At 36.5% G+C, this 19,349-nt stretch overlaps 1 long non-coding RNA gene across 12 annotated transcripts; it reads left to right on the top strand.

Moving 5' to 3' along the window:
• Positions 1-11,485: 11,485 nt before the first annotated feature.
• LOC113355144 lies at positions 11,486-16,257 on the top strand. Of its 12 annotated transcripts, none has more exons than XR_003362151.1 (10): positions 11,486-11,735; positions 12,499-12,660; positions 13,008-13,199; positions 13,634-14,298; positions 14,426-14,482; positions 14,580-14,638; positions 14,764-14,983; positions 15,373-15,472; positions 15,784-15,819; positions 15,921-16,257. It is a non-coding gene; the product is annotated as an uncharacterized LOC113355144 (long non-coding RNA). The 12 variants fall into 12 exon arrangements; XR_003362150.1 differs by having other exon boundaries at positions 13,634-14,482; positions 14,764-14,824; positions 14,903-14,983; XR_003362149.1 differs by having other exon boundaries at positions 14,580-14,983.
• The last annotated feature ends 3,092 nt before the right edge of the window (positions 16,258-19,349 follow it).

Genomic DNA, 19,349 nt, shown 5'->3' with positions numbered 1-19,349 from the left:
CCTCCATTACTCGGTGTTTAAAGAAAATATTTTCCGAATATTTTCTTCTCTGAAATGATTCTCCACGCGTTATATTTTGCCCAGCACGATCCCATTCACCTTATTCACGCCTCAGAAGATTTCCTGCGTCTCCACAACACTCCATGCATAACAGAAACACGATTGAACTCGTGTACAGTTCACGTTGTTCTGTTTTGAGATCGTGAATCAAAACACGTATTCCAACCAAATTTGATCGAAACTACTACCCAAACTTTGTTCCTTATGCCAAATCACATCTTTCTGCTAATTTCCAGCGATTGAATCGCACTCTAACCCATTCATTTTGACGATCACAATTCTGCCAGTTGAAAACTTCATTTCCCGCCAAAAACACAAATTCAAATTGTTGAAGAAGGTGCCCCTTATCCAGAGTGCTGGGGTGCGAATATCAATTGGGGTGGAAATAGTAATTTTTCTGGGTTCCTGCGGGACATTTCTGGGACGCTTCCGGTGCATTTCTGGGGTGCCCACGGTACATTTCTGGGGTGCCTTTAGTAATTTTCTCCGGGGTGTAGAACACTGCTTTTTGAGCCCATTTCACCGCAAGGGCTTATTTCTCTAAAATTTCCTACAAGAACACAAAATAACACAATAAGTATAAAATCGAGTGCCAACAATATATAGTATTGAGATCAAATTAGACACAAAAATGTGTCTATCATGCACCCCAGATAAACCCAGTTATCTTGACAGAAACCTTAGATGAGGACGTGCTCATTCTTTTCATTTTTCTAAACCAGTGCAGTGTTCTCATACTTGTGTTAGCTCTATTTGGTCTTGTGGACCCACAATTGTTTCGACTATTGGTAGACGACTTTGGAAGGTGACAATTCTTTTAGAGGTATTTGATATCTAGATAATGACTATAAATTTAGCATTTATTGGGAGGCTCCCGCGCTCATGTGATACGGTAATATCCTTCCTTATTTCTTTTCCCTCCAGTGGTAACAATTTCTCCTTGTTCGTTCTTTTAATTTTATCTTTAGAACATTGAGGACAATGTTAGATTTAAGTTTGGGGGTATGGGGGAAACTTTTTAGTTGCAATAAATAAACTCCAGAGCCTAGAAATTTATGCCCATTAAGGTTTGCACTAACCAATCTAAGTGGATGAGAACATCTTGGTTATAGGAGTTGAGGAACCAATCTGATTAGATGGAAACATCTAAAGAGTCTATTCATAAAAGCATAGAGCTCAGGTGTTAGAATTAAAAAACATGGTAGTTTCGCCATATCTCGTGATGGAAAATCTAAAGAATCCTGATCACTTCTTTTTTCTTTTTTGTTATTACGAGTGCTAGGGTGAAATAGAGTGATTGAGATACAAAAAAAAAAAAAAAAATTTGAGACTAGACCATCAGACCAACCGGAAGAAATTCAATAAAGTCAACCATTGGAACCCTTGTATATGCCAGTTGTGTTGACCTAGAGTTAGGATTATCGACTACTGGTTCCCTTGTATATGCCAGTTGTGTTGATTTTAGTCAGACCGGTATCTCAGTCCATTAGGATAGCTTCAACTTAGTCAACATCTAAGTTTTTTTCTCTTTATCCATCTTCTGAATCTTCCATGTGATTGGTTGACTCCGGTTATGATGTCCAAAAACTATATGAGTAGAGCTTTGTGACTTCTATATGAATTTTAGTATGCTTGAGTGCAAACTCGTATAAAACAATTGGAATTTCGCATCAGGGTACTTCCACCCGTAATCAATAAGTATGCCAACCAAGGAGGTTCTTTAGTGCCTTCCAAGGTTATGCGTAGATAGCTAGGGTCTGGAGTAAAGGTTTTGTGGGTACACCTCTGGTAAACCCTCCGGAGACAACACTCCGCCACTAGGGCCACCTAGCGGTTTAACGGCTTGCTGCACGTGCTAAGTGTAGTATTTTATTTCCATAATAGTTTTGCTCGAGGACTAGCAAATAATAAGTTTGGGGGTGCTGATAGACGCATTTATGTGTCTAATATGTCTCAATTGTATGTATTGTCAGTGCTCAATTTTATATTTATTGTGTTATTTTATGTCTTTGCAGGTATTTTTAGAGAAATAAGCCCTTGCGGCGAAATGGGCTCAAAAAGCAGTGTTTTACATCCCGAAGAAAATTACTAAAGGCACCCCAGAATGCACCGGAAACGTCCCAGAAATGTACCGGAGGAACTCAGAAAAATTACCATTTCCACCCCAAAATTACTATTTCCGCCCAAATTGCTATTCACACCCCAGCTATGGTTAAGGGCACCCTTCTTCTCAAATTTGAAAATTCATTTTTGGCGGGAAAATGTTATTCAGTTCTGGTAGATTTTCAATCGACAAAATGAACATGTTAGAGTGCGATTCAATCGCTGAAACTTGGTAGGAAAGTGTAATTTAGACTAGGGAACACATTGTGGGTGGTGGTTTCGATCAATTTTGGCTGGGATACGCGTTTTGATTCTCGAGCTCAAAACAGGGCAAGCACACACGGGGAGAAGATAATCACGCGTTGTGTAGAGTTCTTGACGTGTTCTGCTCATGTTTGATGGCTCGAGCAACCCTATGGTCGTGAAAAATTGAATTGGAGCGTGCTGGACCAAAATTAACGTGTGCATGAGCTAAAGAATAAGAGGATTTATTGGAGATTATACGCAGTAAAGGTCTAAGATTGGGGCTCCAAATGACTATATATACTAGTCTAAGTAGTCGAGAACAGGAGGAGAAGTTTTGGGAGGGTTTATGAGTCAAGAAAAATCGAACCAAGAATACGCAAAAGAAAAGCTTGTTGCTGTTGCACCAAGAACACGAAGAACATAAGATGCACACCGAACCGTCGTTCTTCACCAGTGACAACGACAGGTCAGCGTGGGTCGTACCTCTGAGCGGACAACAACAGTTATCATTTATCGTTGATTGTAACTGCGTCTTGCAACAATTATAAACGTTGCAAACGCTCGATTATCACCATTTTTTCTCCATTTCATCCTTGTAAACACCATTTGAGAAATGAATATCAATTTTGAGCAAGTTTACACAATGATGAGCTACACCCATCCTCTGGGGCGACGGAGGAAGCTATTTCGCCAATGAAATGTGGTAATCTCTTTTTTATTTAATTTATGCAATTATTATATGATTATTTGCCTTGATAAATAAATAGATAAAATGGTTTTTGTTAAACAATTGTTATTTCAATTGATGGAGCATGCTAGCCTAGGGTTTTGATGCTCCATACTTTCGATTTACAATTGTTATTTCTAAAAAATCAACTTTTACAATATTAAGAATCAATTTAAATGAAGGATTCGCATAATTATAATTAGAGAATATAAATCACTTTGATATTGGTAATTAGTGGAATCCATAGCCCCAGTTTCTCCAAATTATTTCACATCACTTTGCTATTTTTGGTCCATTTCTAAAATTTATTTAAATCTAAAAAAAATTATTCCCTTCAAAAGTTCGAAAAGAACCAGTTTTTACCACTATTCAGCACATCATTTAAAAATATCATCAATTTTTGGCGCCGCCGACGCGGACCTGTACTTAGGTAGAATTTTTTTTTTAGGTTTATTATTATTTATTATTATTTTTCCTTTTTACGTTTCTTTTTGTCTTTGTTTTGAAGGTTCAAAGTGGAACACTAAGGACTTGAGAAAAGAAAGCTTAAAGCTAAAAGTGAAAAGAGAAGAAAAGAAGAAAAATAAATTTTTTAGGATTTAATTTAATTTTTATTTTTTTATTTTTAGATATTTTTATTTTTTAGAATGGTATTAGGAATATTGTAATTTTTTCTTTTTTGAACTTTTGGACACTTGAACTTTTTTTTTTAAACCCTACGGAAGGGTCATAATAATAATAAAAAATATATTAAATTGTGTGCAGGGAAGGACGGCGATTACAATATCGCCTCGGCCCCTCGGGTTCGCACATGACATAGGAGTCGTGGCCCGAGTCGACTACAACGGTTCGTCCCACGTCTGGTACGGGAGGTAAGTCCAATCGAAACACTCGCGAATCTCCTGCAAGCGGGTTACTGTCTTCCTTAAGGTGATAATTGATTGAGGACTAAACCGGACTGTTTTTAAATTCCTAGTAAAGGGCAAGACCTGGCCAATACAAGATAAGGGTTCAGATTTCATCACCGCTCCCTTCTTGCCCGCCTTAGGAAAACGAAACGTAACGCGAACCCAAGCTTAAAATTTGATTAGAAAGAGACCTACAGGGTAACGAGCTTGTTCGGAAAATTTTCCGAAGGATATTGGTTACCCTTTTAAGCAACTTCAAAGTTCATGATGACTTCTGGGAGTTGAAACATGCCGTCTTGTAACACCGGTGAGGCCTTGGGTATCAATGCTCCATTGAGCTTCCCTCGCTTCTGTTTCAACTCACATTAGCTCGGACTGATTCCAGAGGGGTTTGCTCAAATTGTAACGAATTCCCTTTCGAGAGATAGAAGCTAGTCTAGAAACAATCTAAGTGGAGCCATCATACTTTTTGTTTGCTAGAAATCTTTAGGTTTGCTTTGGTGGAGTCGAGTCAGCCCGCTGTGTGTTTGCTAGAACAACCTTCCTTGTTAAAATTTTTATTCTTTTTGAATTTTTTGTAGTGTATGCCCAATTTTGTTAACATGGCTTGGAAAAGATATACTCTAGGTCGATTGATTAGCGAAAAACCTAGCAGTTCTTCTGGTATAAGCAGGGAGCTCAAAGATTCTTCTTTTGAGAGCCCTGTTTTTGGAAACTTCAGTTTTGAGAACTTATCTCTGAGTGACGAAATTACCCCTAGTACTTCAGTTGTGCCAACAATGACAAATTTGAAAGCTTTGTTAAACCCAACTAGGACCTCTCGTCCATCTTGTATCAAGTTAGCTGAGACTGGGGCAACATATGAATTAAAACCTGAGACCTTAAAGATGCTCCCAGTCTACTTAGGAAAAGAAAATGAAAACCCCTATTTTCATATTAGGGAATTTGAGGAAATTTGTAGTACTCTACGAATTAGAAACCTAGATGATGATGCTCTGAAACTTAGGTTATTCCCCTTTTCCTTAAAAGATAAAGCCAAATCTTGGTTATAAAGTTTGCCTGCTGAGTCAATAGAGACCTATGGCCAACTTACATCTACCTTTTTACAGAAGTTTTTCACTAGGCACAAAATATCGTCTATTAGGACGCATATTTGTACTTTTCCTCAGCAAGATGAAGAATCTTTACATAGGTATTTGGAAAGGTTTAACGACTTGTTCTCTCAAAATCCCCAGCATGGTTTAGGAATGGATAGGATAGTTCAGATCCTTTATGAGGGTTTAGATTATTCGACAACTACCTTGGTTGAGTCTTTATGTACTGGTGGATTAGAAAATAAAACTTTTGAGCAGGCGTGGACATTTTTGAATGAAATCGCCGAATAGACTCAACAATGGCAAAATAATAGGGAGCCCAAGAAAAAAATTCTTCTAAATAAAGGAAATGTTAGTAGGGTAGAAGGATCTTATGAGTCTGATGCTAAATTTGCTGCTATAGCAAAGAGGTTGGAAGCTTTAGAAATGGGTCACACTAGTGGTAGAGTAGAGCCTTTTTGGGAAGGCCAGAATACTGAAGAGCAAGCCAATGCTCTCTATAACAACACTAGATTTGAAAACCGTTAGAAGTTTGACCCGTACTCAGAAACCTATAATCCTGGTTGGAGGAAACATCCGAATTTCTCTTGGTCTAAGGGACAGAGTCAAGGCCAATCTAGTGATTCTCAGCCTCCCCCAGGATTTGGTTTTAAGAACTCTTCAGGTCAAACTCAGTTTCAGAACCCTTCAGATAAAAAGATCACAAGTTTGGAAGACGCTCTCTCCTTGTTTATTAAAAACTCTGAAAAGAACTACCAAGTGATTACTGAAGGAATAGAAGAGAATAAGAATTTAGGTTATGCCAATTCCCAAGCTATTTCCCAGTTAAGAACCCAGGTTAGCCAGATAAACGAGACTTTGAGAGAAAAATGCAAGTTTCCTAGTCAGACTCAACCTAATCTTAGAAGAGTTCATGAAATATGAGGAAGATCATATGATCATGTGAATGCTATTACAACCCTTAGGAGTGGAAAGAAAGTTGACAACAAGGTTTCCATACCTGATAGTGAACATACAATAGTTCACTCTTCTGAGCCAGATAATGAAGAGACTGAGAGAGTCTCTAAAAAGACCAATGAGGGTCTTGTTGAGCCCGTCTTTGTCCCCAGAGCCCCATTTCCTCGGCTGCTAGTACCAACGAAAAATGAATCCAACTTTAATGACATAATGGAGGTTTTTAAGAAAGTTACCATAAACCTTCCGTTACTAGAAGCAATTAGGCAACTACCGGCTTATGCCAAGTTCCTCAAGGATATGTGTACGCGGAAGCGAAAGCTTAGTGTCCCTAAAAATGCCTTTTTAGCTTGTCATGTAAGTTCGATTATTCAGAACACCACAACTCCTAAGTATAAAGACCCAGGTTCACCTACAATTGCTTGCACGATAGGAAAATACCGGGTAGAAAGAGTTTTACTTGACTTAGGAGCCAGTGTGAATTTACTACCATACCATGTGTACTTAAATCTAGGACTTGGAGAATTGAAACCTACCAAGATAACACTCCAGTTAACTGATAGGTCTGTTAAAATCCCTCGTGGTGTGATAGAGGATGTTTTTATTGAGGTCGACAAGTTTATTTATCCTGTGGATTTCGTTGTCCTAGATACCCAACATGTCCATGACCCAGAGAACAAGATACCTATGATGTTAGGTCGCCCATTTTTGGTTACGTCTAATGCAATCATAAACTGTCGAAATGGTATCATGAATCTATCTTTTGGTAATATGACTATTGAGCTGAATATTTTTAATGTGAGCAAGCTACATTCTGAGCTAGATAACACATATATTGAAGAGGTGAACATGATAGGAACCTTAGATCAGGAGTCATTACCAAACATCGTATCGAAAGATCCGATAGAGAGTTGTCTATCCCATTTTGGCCTGGATTTGGACAATGATAGTAACATTGAACAAGTAAATTCTCTATTGGAGTCTTTTCCTGTGATTATAGTTTCCGATTTGGATAGTGGTCAAGAGATTAGGCCAGAGACCGTGCTTCCAGAAAATAAGGAAACTTTAGAGTGGACCATAACAGATGTGAGGCAAGCTGAAGATGAACCACCTGATTACAACTTAGAGAAAGCAATTGACCTTTTTCAAGAACCTGATAGTCTAGAAAATAGGAATATTGTGACTAGTCTATGTAGAGGAAGCCAAAATTCTAAGTTTGGGGGTAGCGAACTAGAAGAATCTCTTGAGTATTTTAAGGACTGATGATCCGGAAATTCAAGCAATAATTAGAGGTTTGTCTGAGAGTAGCCAAAACCCTAAGTTTGGGGGTAGTGATGATTCTTGTGATCGTCAAGTATCCCTAATTCGAGTCCCTAATTTGGGACTCGAGCCTTGTACGTCTGAGATACTACGAGAGTCTGTTCAGACTCCGCAACCCGATCCTCCTGATAGTGTCCAGGAGGTAACCCAGGTATTAGAGACCCATTTTGCGGATGATTCTAGTTATCAAGCACACATATGAAGCTCAATTATGCACCCCAGATAAACCCAGTTGTCTTGATAGAAACCTTAGATGAGGACGTGCTCATTCTTTTCATTTTTCTAAACCAGTGCAGTTGTCTCATACTTGTGTTCGCTCTATTTGGTCTTGTGGACCCACAATTGTTTCGACTATTGGTAGACGACTTTGGAAGGTGACAATTCTTTTAGAGGTATTTGATATATGGCTAACGACTATAAATTTAGCATTTATTGGGAGGCTCCCGCGCTCATGTGATACGGTAATATCCTTCCTTATTTCTTTTCCCTCCAGTGGTAACAATTTCTCCTTGTTCGTTCTTTTAATTTTATCTCTAGAACATTGAGGACAATGTTAGATTTAAGTTTGGGGGTATGGGGGAAACTTTTTAGTTGCAATAAATAAACTCCAGAGCCTAGAAATTTATGCCCATTAAGGTTTGCACTAACCAATCTAAGTGGATGAGAACATCTTGGTTATAGGAGTTGAGGAACCAATCTGATTAGATGGAAACATCTAAAGAGTATATTCATAAAAGCACAAAGCTCAGGTGTTATAATTAAAAAACATGGTAGTTTCTCCATATCTCGTGATGGAAACATCTAAAGAATCCTGATCACTTGTTTTTTCTTTTCTTTTGTTGTTACGAGTGCTAGGGTGAAATAGAGTGATTGAGATACCAAAAAATAAAATAAAATTTGAGACTAGACCATCATACCAACCGGAAGAAATTCAATAAAGTCAACCATTGGAACCCTTGTATATGCCAGTTGTGTTGACCTAGAGTTAGGATTATCAACTACTGGTTCCCTTGTACATGCCAGTTGTGTTGATATTAGTCAGACCGGTATCTCAGTCCATTAGGATAGGTTCACCTTAGTCAACATCTAAGTTTTTTTTCTCTTTATCCATCTTCTTAATCTTCCATGTGATTGGTTGACTCCGATTATGATGTCCAAAAACTATCTGAGTAGAGCTCTGTGACTTCTATATGAATTTTAGTATGCTTGAGTGCAAACTCGTATACATCAATTGGAATTTCGCATCAGGGTACTTCCTCCTGTAATCAATAAGTATGCCAACCAAGGAGGTTCTTTAGTGCCTTCCAAGGTTCCGCGTAGATAGCTAGAGTCTGGAGTAAAGGTTTTGTGGGTACACCTCTGGTAAACCCTCCGGAGACAACACTCCGCCACTAGGGCCACCTAGCGGTTTAATGGCTTGTTGCACGTGCTAAGTGTAGTATTTTATTTCCATAATAGTTTTTCTCGAGGACTAGCAAATAATAAGTTTGGGGGTGTTGATAGACGCATTTATGTGTCTAATATGTCTCAATTATATGTATTACCAGTACTCGATTTTATATTTATTGTGTTATTTTACGTCTTTGTAGGTATTTTTAGAGAAATAAGCCCTTGCGGCGAAATGGGCTCAAAAAGCAGTGTTTTACACCCCAGAGAAAATTACTAAAGGCACCCCAGAAATGCACCGGAAACGTCCCAGAAATGTACCGGAGGAACCCAGAAAAATTACCATTTCCACCCCAAAATTACTATTTTCGCCCCCAATTGCTATTCGCACCCCAGCTATGGTTAAGGGGCACCCTTCTTCTCAAATTTGAAAATTCATTTTTGGTGGGAAAATGTTATTCAGTTCTGGTAGATTTTCAATCGACAAAATGAACATGTTAGAGTGCGATTTAATCGCTGAAACTTGGTAGGAAAGTGTGATTTAGACTAGGGAACACATTGTGGGTGGTGGTTTCGATCAATTTTGGCTGGAATACGCGTTATGATTCTCGAGCTCAAAACAAGGCAAGCACACACGGGGAGAAGATAATCACGCGTTGTGGAGAGTTCTTGACGTGTTCTGCTCATGTTTGATGGCTCGAGCAGCACTATGGTCGTCAAAAATTGAATTGGAGCGTGCTGGACCTAAGTTAATGTGTGCATGAGCTAAAAATGGAAATTATCGTTTTTTATGGCAGCAAAGAATCAGAGGATTTATTGGAGATTATACGTAGTAAAAGTCGAAGATTGGGGCTCCAAATGACTATATATACTAGTCTAAGTAGTCGAGAACAGGAGGAGAGCTTTTGGGAGAGTTTATGGTCAAGAAAAATCGAACCAAGAATACGTAGAAGAAAAGCTTGTTGCTGCTGCACCAAGAACACGAAGAACATAAGACGCACATCGAACCGTCGTTCTTCAACAGTGACAACGACAGGTCAGCGTGGCTCGTAAGGTGGGTCGTACCTTTGAGCGGACAACAACAGTTATCATTTATCATTGATTGTAACAACGTTTTGCAAAGCTCGATTTTCACCATTTTTTCTCCATTTCATCCTTGTAAACACCATTTGAGCAATGAATATCATTTTGAGCAAGTTTACACAATGATGAGCTAAACCCATCCTCTTGGGCGACGGAGGAAGCTATTTCGCCAATGAAATGTGGTAATCTCTATTTTATTTAATTTATGCAATTATTATATGATTTTTGCCTTGATAAATAAATAGATAAAATGGTTTTTATTAAACAATTGTTATTTCAATTGATGGAGCATGCTAGCCTAGGGTTTTGATGTTCCATACTTTCGATTTACAATTGTTATTTCTAAAAAATCAACTTTTGCAATATTAAGAATCAATATAAATGAAGGATTCGCATAATTATAATTAGAGAATATAAATCACTTTGATATTGGTAATTAGTGGAATCCATAGCCCCAGTTTTTCCAAATTATTTCACATCACTTTGCTATTTTTGGTTCATTTCTAAAATTTATTTAAATCTAAAAAAAATTATTCCCTTCACAAGTTCGAAAAGAACCAGTTTTTACCACTATTCACAACATCATTGAAAAATATCATCACAAAGCGCGTACAGGTGCCTATGCTTTTCGTTAAAAATTCAGTTTTGCTCTTTGGACCTTCATTCCAGTAAGAACTAGACAAATAATGGCTCATTAGAAATCTTACATTTCATAAAACAATATCAAGCGTAAAAAGGAACAAAATATTGCAGTTCATTTTAGGAAAGCAAAGCGTGTACCTTCAATATCAAGCCTATGCTTTTCTTTAAAAATTCGGTTTTGCTCTTTGGACCTTCAATTCCAGTCAGAACTAGAGAAATAATGACTCGTTAGAAAGCTTACAAATCATAGAAAAATATCAAGTGTAAAAAGGAACAAATATTTCACTTCATTTTTACAAATGCAAAGCGTGTACAACTGCCTATGCTTTTCGTTAAAAATTCGGTTTTGCTCTTTGGACCTTCAATTCCAGTCAGAACTAGACAAATAATGGATCGTTAGAAAGCTTACAGATCATAGAAAAATATCAAGTGTAAAAAGGAACAAAATATTCCAGTTCATTTTTACGAACGCAAAGCGTGTACAGCTGCCTATGCTTTTCGTTAAAAATTCGGTTTTGTTATTTGGACCTTCAATTCCAGACAGAACTAGACAAATAATGGCTCGTTAGAAAGCTTATAGTTCATAGAAAAATAACAATTGTAAAAAGAAACTAAATATTTCAGGTCATTTTTACGAAAGCAAAATGTGTACAGCTGCCTATGTTTTTCGTTAAAAATTCGGTTTTGCTTTTTGGACCTTCAATTCCAGTCAAAACTAGACAAATAATGGCTCGTTAGAAAGCTTACAGATCATATAAAAAAAATATCAATTGTAAAAAAGAACAATATATTTCAGTTTATTTTCAGGAAAGTAAAACGTGTACAATTATATATGTTTTTCGTCAAAAATTCAGTTTTGCTGTTTAGACTTTTAATTCCTGTCAGAATTAGACAACGAAGTCTTCTATTTAAAGATAAATCCATTTGCTTTTAACTCGTTTCTCTCTCTTTTTCTAACCCCTCTTTGTTTTTTTTTTTCTGAACAGAGAAGAATTCTAGATTTTCTATGATTTCAACACGAAAACAAGAAATCAATACATTTGCTTCTAAATCGTGACGCTCTAAACAGAACCCATGTACTAGAAATCTAGATCTGCCAACTTTAACTTTGAAATTTCCGCAACCCAAGAATTTTTTTTCCCGATATCGAAAACCCTAACTTTGTTGAGAATTGATTGTGCTTCTAATAGCCAACAGCTGGTTTATCATCGGGTATATATCCTAACTTTGTTGTATAATTAGTTAATGGTGGTAATAATTGTAAAAATGAAGCATGGATTTTTGATGTATTTTCTTAGATTTGATTTAGTGGTCGTATGATAATGGATGTTTAGATGTTGTTTCAAAGAAGAGAGACAAGAGTTTTGGTTGTTGTTTGATATCAAATCTGATTTTGGTTTTTATTTGATTTCGGATTAATTTGTCTGGTTTGCTGATATGTACTGGCCCAATAAATGGAGGTGGGGAGCAATTGCAGAGAAGATTAGTGAAATTAGTAGTACAACTCCGTATAGTCTATTCTGTTTGTATAACTACTGTGTTATTGTTTTCCTCATGTTCCTTTTGAACACAGATGAGTCCAAAGGCATTGGATGGGTTCTGTTTATATAGAGCAGAACAATTGGCTCCATACAATTAAGTGCAGGTCATGACATTGTTATTGCTAAGTGCTTGATGCTAGGATCAATCTCTTTTATTGGCTTCTTAGTGTGAATTTTAACTAAATCTGGTGTCACGGTCAGTACTCATTACTGGCTAGATGCCCCTCCAGTATTTATTAAATGCTGGTCAATAGATCAGCAACTAATTACCACATGATATGAAATACCTCGGTTTTGATGGTAGCTAATTTTGTCTTCTTTTTTTTTTCCCGTAAGAAAAGATCTGATTAGACATTTAAGCTTTTTATTAATTACATGGTGGTATCTTGCTATTACTAAATGATTGGTGATTTCCGATTGCAACAACTGTGTAGGTGCAGCGCTGCTAGATGACATGTCTTCAAAAGAACTTCAGGGTTGAAAATGCTCGTCTCAAGGAAGATTAAGACCGAGTTTGTGCATTCGCCAGTAAATTCTAGGGTGGCATCATTCTTCTATGGGTGAACCACTGCCTCCTTCAGTGCAAATGAGTTCAGGTTTGGACCTTGTTGTTAATCTGTTAGGATTAATGGGTTTAGTGGTACGAATAAAAGTATGAGTGGTTTGAATCCAAACCTATGATAAGAGTGACTTTGCTTGCTGTTACTCTGTTAGGATTATCAGAGTTCAACTACCACTACCTTTGTCATCATGTTTTTATCATAAAGAGATTGTTGGGTCCTGGTAATCATTTGGGTGTGTCGGGTTTCATACAAAGTTGGGTTGAAGTTCATACAGAGTTTTCACCTCTGGTAATGAGTCGGATTTATTTCGTTTATTCGGCTTGTGCTAATGAAAGTGAATTGGCTTATGTGTGTGCTTTAATGATGTTTTCTTGTTTCAGCAATTTTATCGTGTGCATAATAAGACTGAATGGTGGAGATTGATTGGTGTTGTGAGTCCAACAATGAATATGAGACTTGTGTTTGTTTCAGTGAAGACTTATAGGGAAAATTGATTTGAACCCTATTGGGTTACTGGATCCAAGCTTGCCCGGTCAAATGCATGCTTAAGAACTGATGTACCACTTCGTATGGTGAGTCATTTGTAAACCTTTTGTTTTCTAAGTTCAAACTCCATGCCTTTACATTGGTACGTTATTTGCTATTAAGTTTACATGCCTTTTGTTTGTAAAAGCATATAAATAGTTTTTAGATTAATAATAATTACTTTATGGGTAGTGAACCCATTTGGAGAAATTCTGCTGTGAAACAAATTTGGGGCAAAAAGGATGGTGAATTGCACAGTACGTGGGTTAAGTTGGTATATGCCTACAATCTGTTTGATAAATTGGTAAAAAGAGAATCCCATCTTAGCTTATTTTAGTCAGTAGCTAATAGAAGTCTTAAAATACTAAGTTTGAAAGCAAAAAAGGTACATTGTTTTTCATTGTATGAGTTTAATGATCTCAGGTGTTGCATGGAGCTTGAACTGAATTTGGTTTACTAATTTGCTTATGTGGTCATGTAGGAACTAATGGAATGACGTTGCATTTCTAAAATCAACAAACAGTTGAAGGCTCAGGCCTTGGACTTTGTTACTTGTTAAGCTCTATTAATGCCATTGATGGTGCAAATGTATGGTTCTAGCTACTGTAAGTCTGAGATTAATTTAATGCCGTATCTCTGTGAAATCTGTCGTATGCATTAATAAAGGAGGTTGAATAGGCACAACACTATAAAGGATTCTCGTTTTGGTTTGTTTGTTTAGAGTACTTTGATTCCACTCCCAACAGTCCGTATTCAGTGCCATAAGATGGAAGCTTCTTTGGAATTTAATCATTTTGGTATATGATTAACTTGAACTAAAATCATTTTAGTATACAGGACTACTAAAATCATTTCATTTGAGTGCTATTTTAGACTTCTGATTCATACTTATCATGTTGACTAGCACATAACTTGAAATTCATTCTTTTGACAGTATCTTGAATAATTGAAATTATCTTAGCCAATTTGAATCCAATTTTACCTTGTGTAATGAGTGTACCATAGAAATTTCGACGCAATCAGGTAACGCTAGCTACTGTAAACCTTGAATAAATTGTGGCTGTGTTTTCTGAAACGGGAATTCTCCACAGCTCGTTCATTCAAATTTATCTCGTTATGAGGTTATTGAAAAGCAAGATAGAAACGGTAATGATTTTCTTTATTTCTGCTATGAACTTCTTAAGTTTATTTTGTTGCTGATTTGAGCTATTAATTGACTCCCACTTGAGTTAACAATCGCCTTAAATGCCTTAAGAATGTAACGTCATAACAGGGTTCTGATTCGGCAACTCATTTGTTGCTATTTGAAGCCAATATAGTCTGTATCAAGGTATGCATATTCACACTGTATCATGCTCTGGTGTTTGAAGCAAGCAGTCGTGTTATTCTATTTCTGCAAACTAATTTGTGTACTTTCATTGGTGTAGTATTCTCACAGACTTGTGTCATTCATGGTGAGCTCAATACAGTTGGTTTGTCTATTCATGTATGACTTTATACTTACAAGTTTGGTTTCTGAATTTAAGATTTTATTTTTGGGGTTCTAAGTTTCGTACTGGGTGTTTGGATTGTAACTTCACCAACTAATATGATATTGACTTTTCTGAACAGCTGAATAGCTTGTTCGCACTGGGTGTTTGTCTACTCCAAACTCTTCTCTTAACCTTTAATAGTGAGAAATAGTGTCTTCTTATTTCCTGTATTATGTAAATCAGCAAGTGATCTTATAAGTTCAGTTTTGCTGGAACAGGTTGGAGAAGCTAAAAATCTTGTTCGTACTCTTTTCAAGGTTGCGATTTCAAGGCAGCCTTCTGTGATCTTCATGGATGAGGTATGTTTCTCAGTCTGTAAAATGTTTTAAAGTCCCGTGTCTTTGTCCTTCAATATACTTCATAGCTGGTATTGTTTGCTTATCCGCTAAAATATAATCATCTACTCGACAGTGATGTAAATCTGCATTCCTGGAAACTTTTAAACGTCTCTTGCAGCAAGGGTATAGTGTTAACATACATCATTCTGCTAGTTGATACATGACACCCCTTTAGTGATAGGGCGTTTTGATTTCAATAGCAGCGGAAATCGTGAACTTATAGGGTACTAAGTTAATCTGGTCATAGAAGCATTATCTGGTCTTCTTTGTGCTCAGTTTCTTCATTTCACATTCTGGTTTCAGATTTAACAAGTTGGAAACCCATCTAAGGCGTCTTTATGTTTTCCCAGGTGCAATAATAAGCCACGAGAATTAGATGATGCTGTTCTTCACAGACTGACTAAGATGAAACTATTATGATCCATTACAAGTCATCTTTTTACATTACAGGTAATATATGACATGAAAACTGTAGTTTTGATCTCCAATGTTGAATAGGTAAAGCATATTTATGTACTTCTACCAGATAAAAGTGAGGTGAATGCTTTTCAAAAATAAACTTAATGATCAACCATTTCCAATAGCAGGTCGTACTGCTCACACGGCACTATGAGATACTACTTGAACATGCAACCCATTTTATTTGCAACATGTTACCTAAGCTCTAGGAGAAGCTAAACTACCTTCAATTCTGAATACAACTTTGTGTTTATAACATTAGTTACTATTTGGTTGGTTCTTACTCTTTCTAGTTTCTATAGGGGGAGATTTGGAAAGACTTGTAAAAGAGACAGAAGGTAAGCTTCAGCTACTTCCAACACACCAACCATACTAAATATTCTAAAATATCATCATTCCTTCAGATTCAGGATTCTTATCCTTTAATTCCTATGCATAGGTTATTCCGGAAGGGATCTGTAAGCCTTGTGCGAAGAAGCTGCTATGATGCCAATTAGAGAACCTGAATCGAACATTGGGGTGAGCTGAAGGTGCAGAAAAGCAACGACCCTGTGATTAAACCAAGCAATGGGGTGTGCTGCAGGTTGAGAAGCAGGTGCAGAAACCTGAGCGAGCCAAATTCCAGTTTTTTCTTCAAAACCTGATTACATTTTGCAACGATATAAATGTTGGTGAACATGATTTGCTGATTTCTTAGAACGTATATAAGTGTCTCCTATGGAGATGACATAATGTCTCAAAACATGATGTCATCTTTTTATGTGGGACCTACTGACTCATAGAGAAGTCGTAAGGAACTGTCTGAGTGCGTTGCTTAAAAAAGAAATAAGTTGCTTTAATTTATTAGCTAACGAATATATATGTTTGCTGAAATTATCGTAAGCAACGGATTAAGTAAATTGTAAAACGTTGCCTTTACTTATTTAAGTAGAAAACGTTGCTTTTAGTTAATTACGCAAAGTATAAAAAGTTGCTTTTACTTATTTAAGCAACATTTGTAGGAGTTGCCAAAAATTTGTGACGTTGCGTGGGCAACATACAAAGCGTTGCTTAAATTCATAGCAACGAAATAAACGTTGAAATTAGGGATTTTGGTGTAGCGCGCTTATTGGTTCGGCTATTCATTGCATATTTTTGGATGACCAATATGTGTGAGTTGGTAGAACCGATCTTAACTCAGGTTATGTATCTTGGTATAACTGATCACAATGCCTAGACTTATGATTTGGTATGACCGGTCTTGGTAATTGGTGTAACCTTTCTTAAGTAATCACCGTGTGATGGTATGATCGATCCTTGTAATTGGTGTGACCGATCCTATTAATTGTTGTGACCGATCATAAGTGTTGTCTGACCGATCCTTTTAATTGGTATAAACCGGTCCTGGTAACTGGTGTGACCGATCACAAGTAAATACCATGTGCAGATGGAACCGATCCTTGTAATTGGTGTAACCGATCCTAGTGATTGGTGTGAACGATCACAAGTAGGCACCATATTTAGGTATAATCGATCCTATTGAACGGTATAACCGATTGAACCCATGTATGTGACTTGGTAAGACCAATCATATAGTAGTCTTGGAGTACAGTCAAACCAATTCTAAAACTTGTTTGGAAGTGTGGTATAACCGATTCCGAGAAAGCAAATCCATGTAAATGTGAAATAAGGATTTGCAGTGAAAAGATGTCAACATACTTTGAACACGAGCAGTAACTCTTATGATTTATTGTTCAAAGATATTCCTTGGTACTCAAGGTGATCCTGTGCCGAAATAAATAAAAAATCCTTTAATAAAGGTTTTTGGTTTTATATGCTTTAATTACCAGTAATTAATGCATAACTCTAGTGAATAAAATTAGTAATGTACATTTACTAATTGGAGACTTCCTATTGAGAGATTTCAGAAATATTGGACAAGCATTTATTGGAATTAGGAAAACCGAATTTTGGCATTCATTGCATATCTTGAGAATTTTTTCCGTTTGAAAATTCCTTGGTGTCCAAACATCCTTTGTTCTATAAATACCTAAGTTTGCATTTCTAGCAAACTATCCTAATAGCCAGACAAACTTCATTTGTTGTTGTTTTTGGTACATGGAGCCGTCTATTCGGAGAGGAATGTATCCCAATTAGGTGAAATCTCTTATGACCGCTCGTTTAAAGACTTTTATGGGATCAAGAAGCTCTACGAGTACCGTTGGTAGGAAACTATATAATTGCAGTGTTATTAGTTTTCGATTTGATTTGATTGACTAACGGTTGTTGAAACTTTAATTGCACCTAGTTTGTTTTTGCTTGAAAATCTTCTCTTCTGATATAATATTCACTCAGAATAGCTCAAAACATCGACATAATCTTTAAAATTGTTATTAGATCGAAAGATATCTTGTGATAATCCATTGTTAACAAACTCCTTTTTGTGCTTGATTGAACACACCATATTCAAGTGGTGTTATGCAGGTTTTGAAGATAAAAGAAGATTTGAAGACGAAGAAGATTTCTTATTAGTTTTTCGTATCTTGTTAATTGTGTGCACAAACCTTGATCGGCTAGGATCCAACTAGAATCGATTTATCTTTGATATATCCAATTGATTAGTTGCATGAGATCGACATTTTCTATATTTCTCTTTGAGATCTATGTTGATTGAGTGTGAATCTATACTTGACTATTTTGGTAGTTAAAGTGAGATTGATCTAACCAGACAAAGGAGTTTATTAGATTAAACGGAAGAGCCTTTGTCAGCGACTCATCTATACTTGTAGCAACATTGATTATAGTGGTTACCAAATAGATTATTCATTTGTTATTTGGAATAAGATCCAAAGGACTTGTTATTCACGTGCGTAACTCTAGAAGTCGAAGGCGAGGGGATACTGAGGGAACTAAGTAGCTAGGGGTAGTCTGCGTGGTCTCAATTATACGAATTTGGTATTAGATTTTGTATAGTGGCTTAATTATGAAAGTATTCGAAACTTAAATAGGTCACGGGTTTTTCTGCATTTGCGGTTTCCTCGTTAACAAAATCTTGTTGTGCCATTTACTTTACTTTTCCACACTATAATTGTTTTATCATAATTAAAGTAAATTGCACTTGTACGTTAATTCTAAATCACTTGATATTGATCCTATTGTAAATTGGTTTCATACCTTAACTATTATCAAGTGAATATCAAGTTTTCGTATTTTCTCGACTTTGTCCATAAACGATCACACTTGGTATCGGACTTATTGGTTGAAACAAAATATTGTGGTATATTTAGGTACCCTCGTCTTTTCAATTGGTATCATAGCATCCAAACACGAAAAGATCTAACAGTTCCTGTTTGGTGCGATCCAACCTATAAGATTTGAATTTAATGGATGATACATTTAACGTTATGCAAGATTTTGAATACTCAAAATTTGAAGATGTCACTTCTTTATTGACTCATCCAGGAGTTAAGGAAACCAATAGTATATCTAAGTCAATCTCTGATGTTAAAGAAGATGCTGAAAAAGAGTTGGTAAAACTCCTAAAGCCTATCAGATCTCTGTCTACTAGAATGTTGATATTAATGAAAAATATAATCTTCTTAAGCAAGAGATCAAAGAAAATTGCATTCAAATAAATATTTCACCCAAAGAGAATATGGATCTCGCTGTCAAAGTAGAAGCACTTGATAAAATTTATCAAAAATAAGAGATTCATTCGAAGACTCTAACAAATGATTCTGTTGTTCTTTCTTTTGACGAAGAAACTAAAAGTCCTTACCCGACTTTTACAGATCGTGATAACAAGACCTATTTGATCACATCTGGAACAAATCAAGATTATGGTAGTTTTCCTAACTACATCAAGTCTAAATAGGATGAAATACCATCT

Source organism: Papaver somniferum, chromosome 3 (genome assembly GCF_003573695.1).
Source record: "Papaver somniferum cultivar HN1 chromosome 3, ASM357369v1, whole genome shotgun sequence".
NCBI classification, from domain to species: Eukaryota; Viridiplantae; Streptophyta; class Magnoliopsida; order Ranunculales; family Papaveraceae; genus Papaver; species Papaver somniferum.
This window is presented reverse-complemented; position numbering and strand designations above follow the sequence as displayed.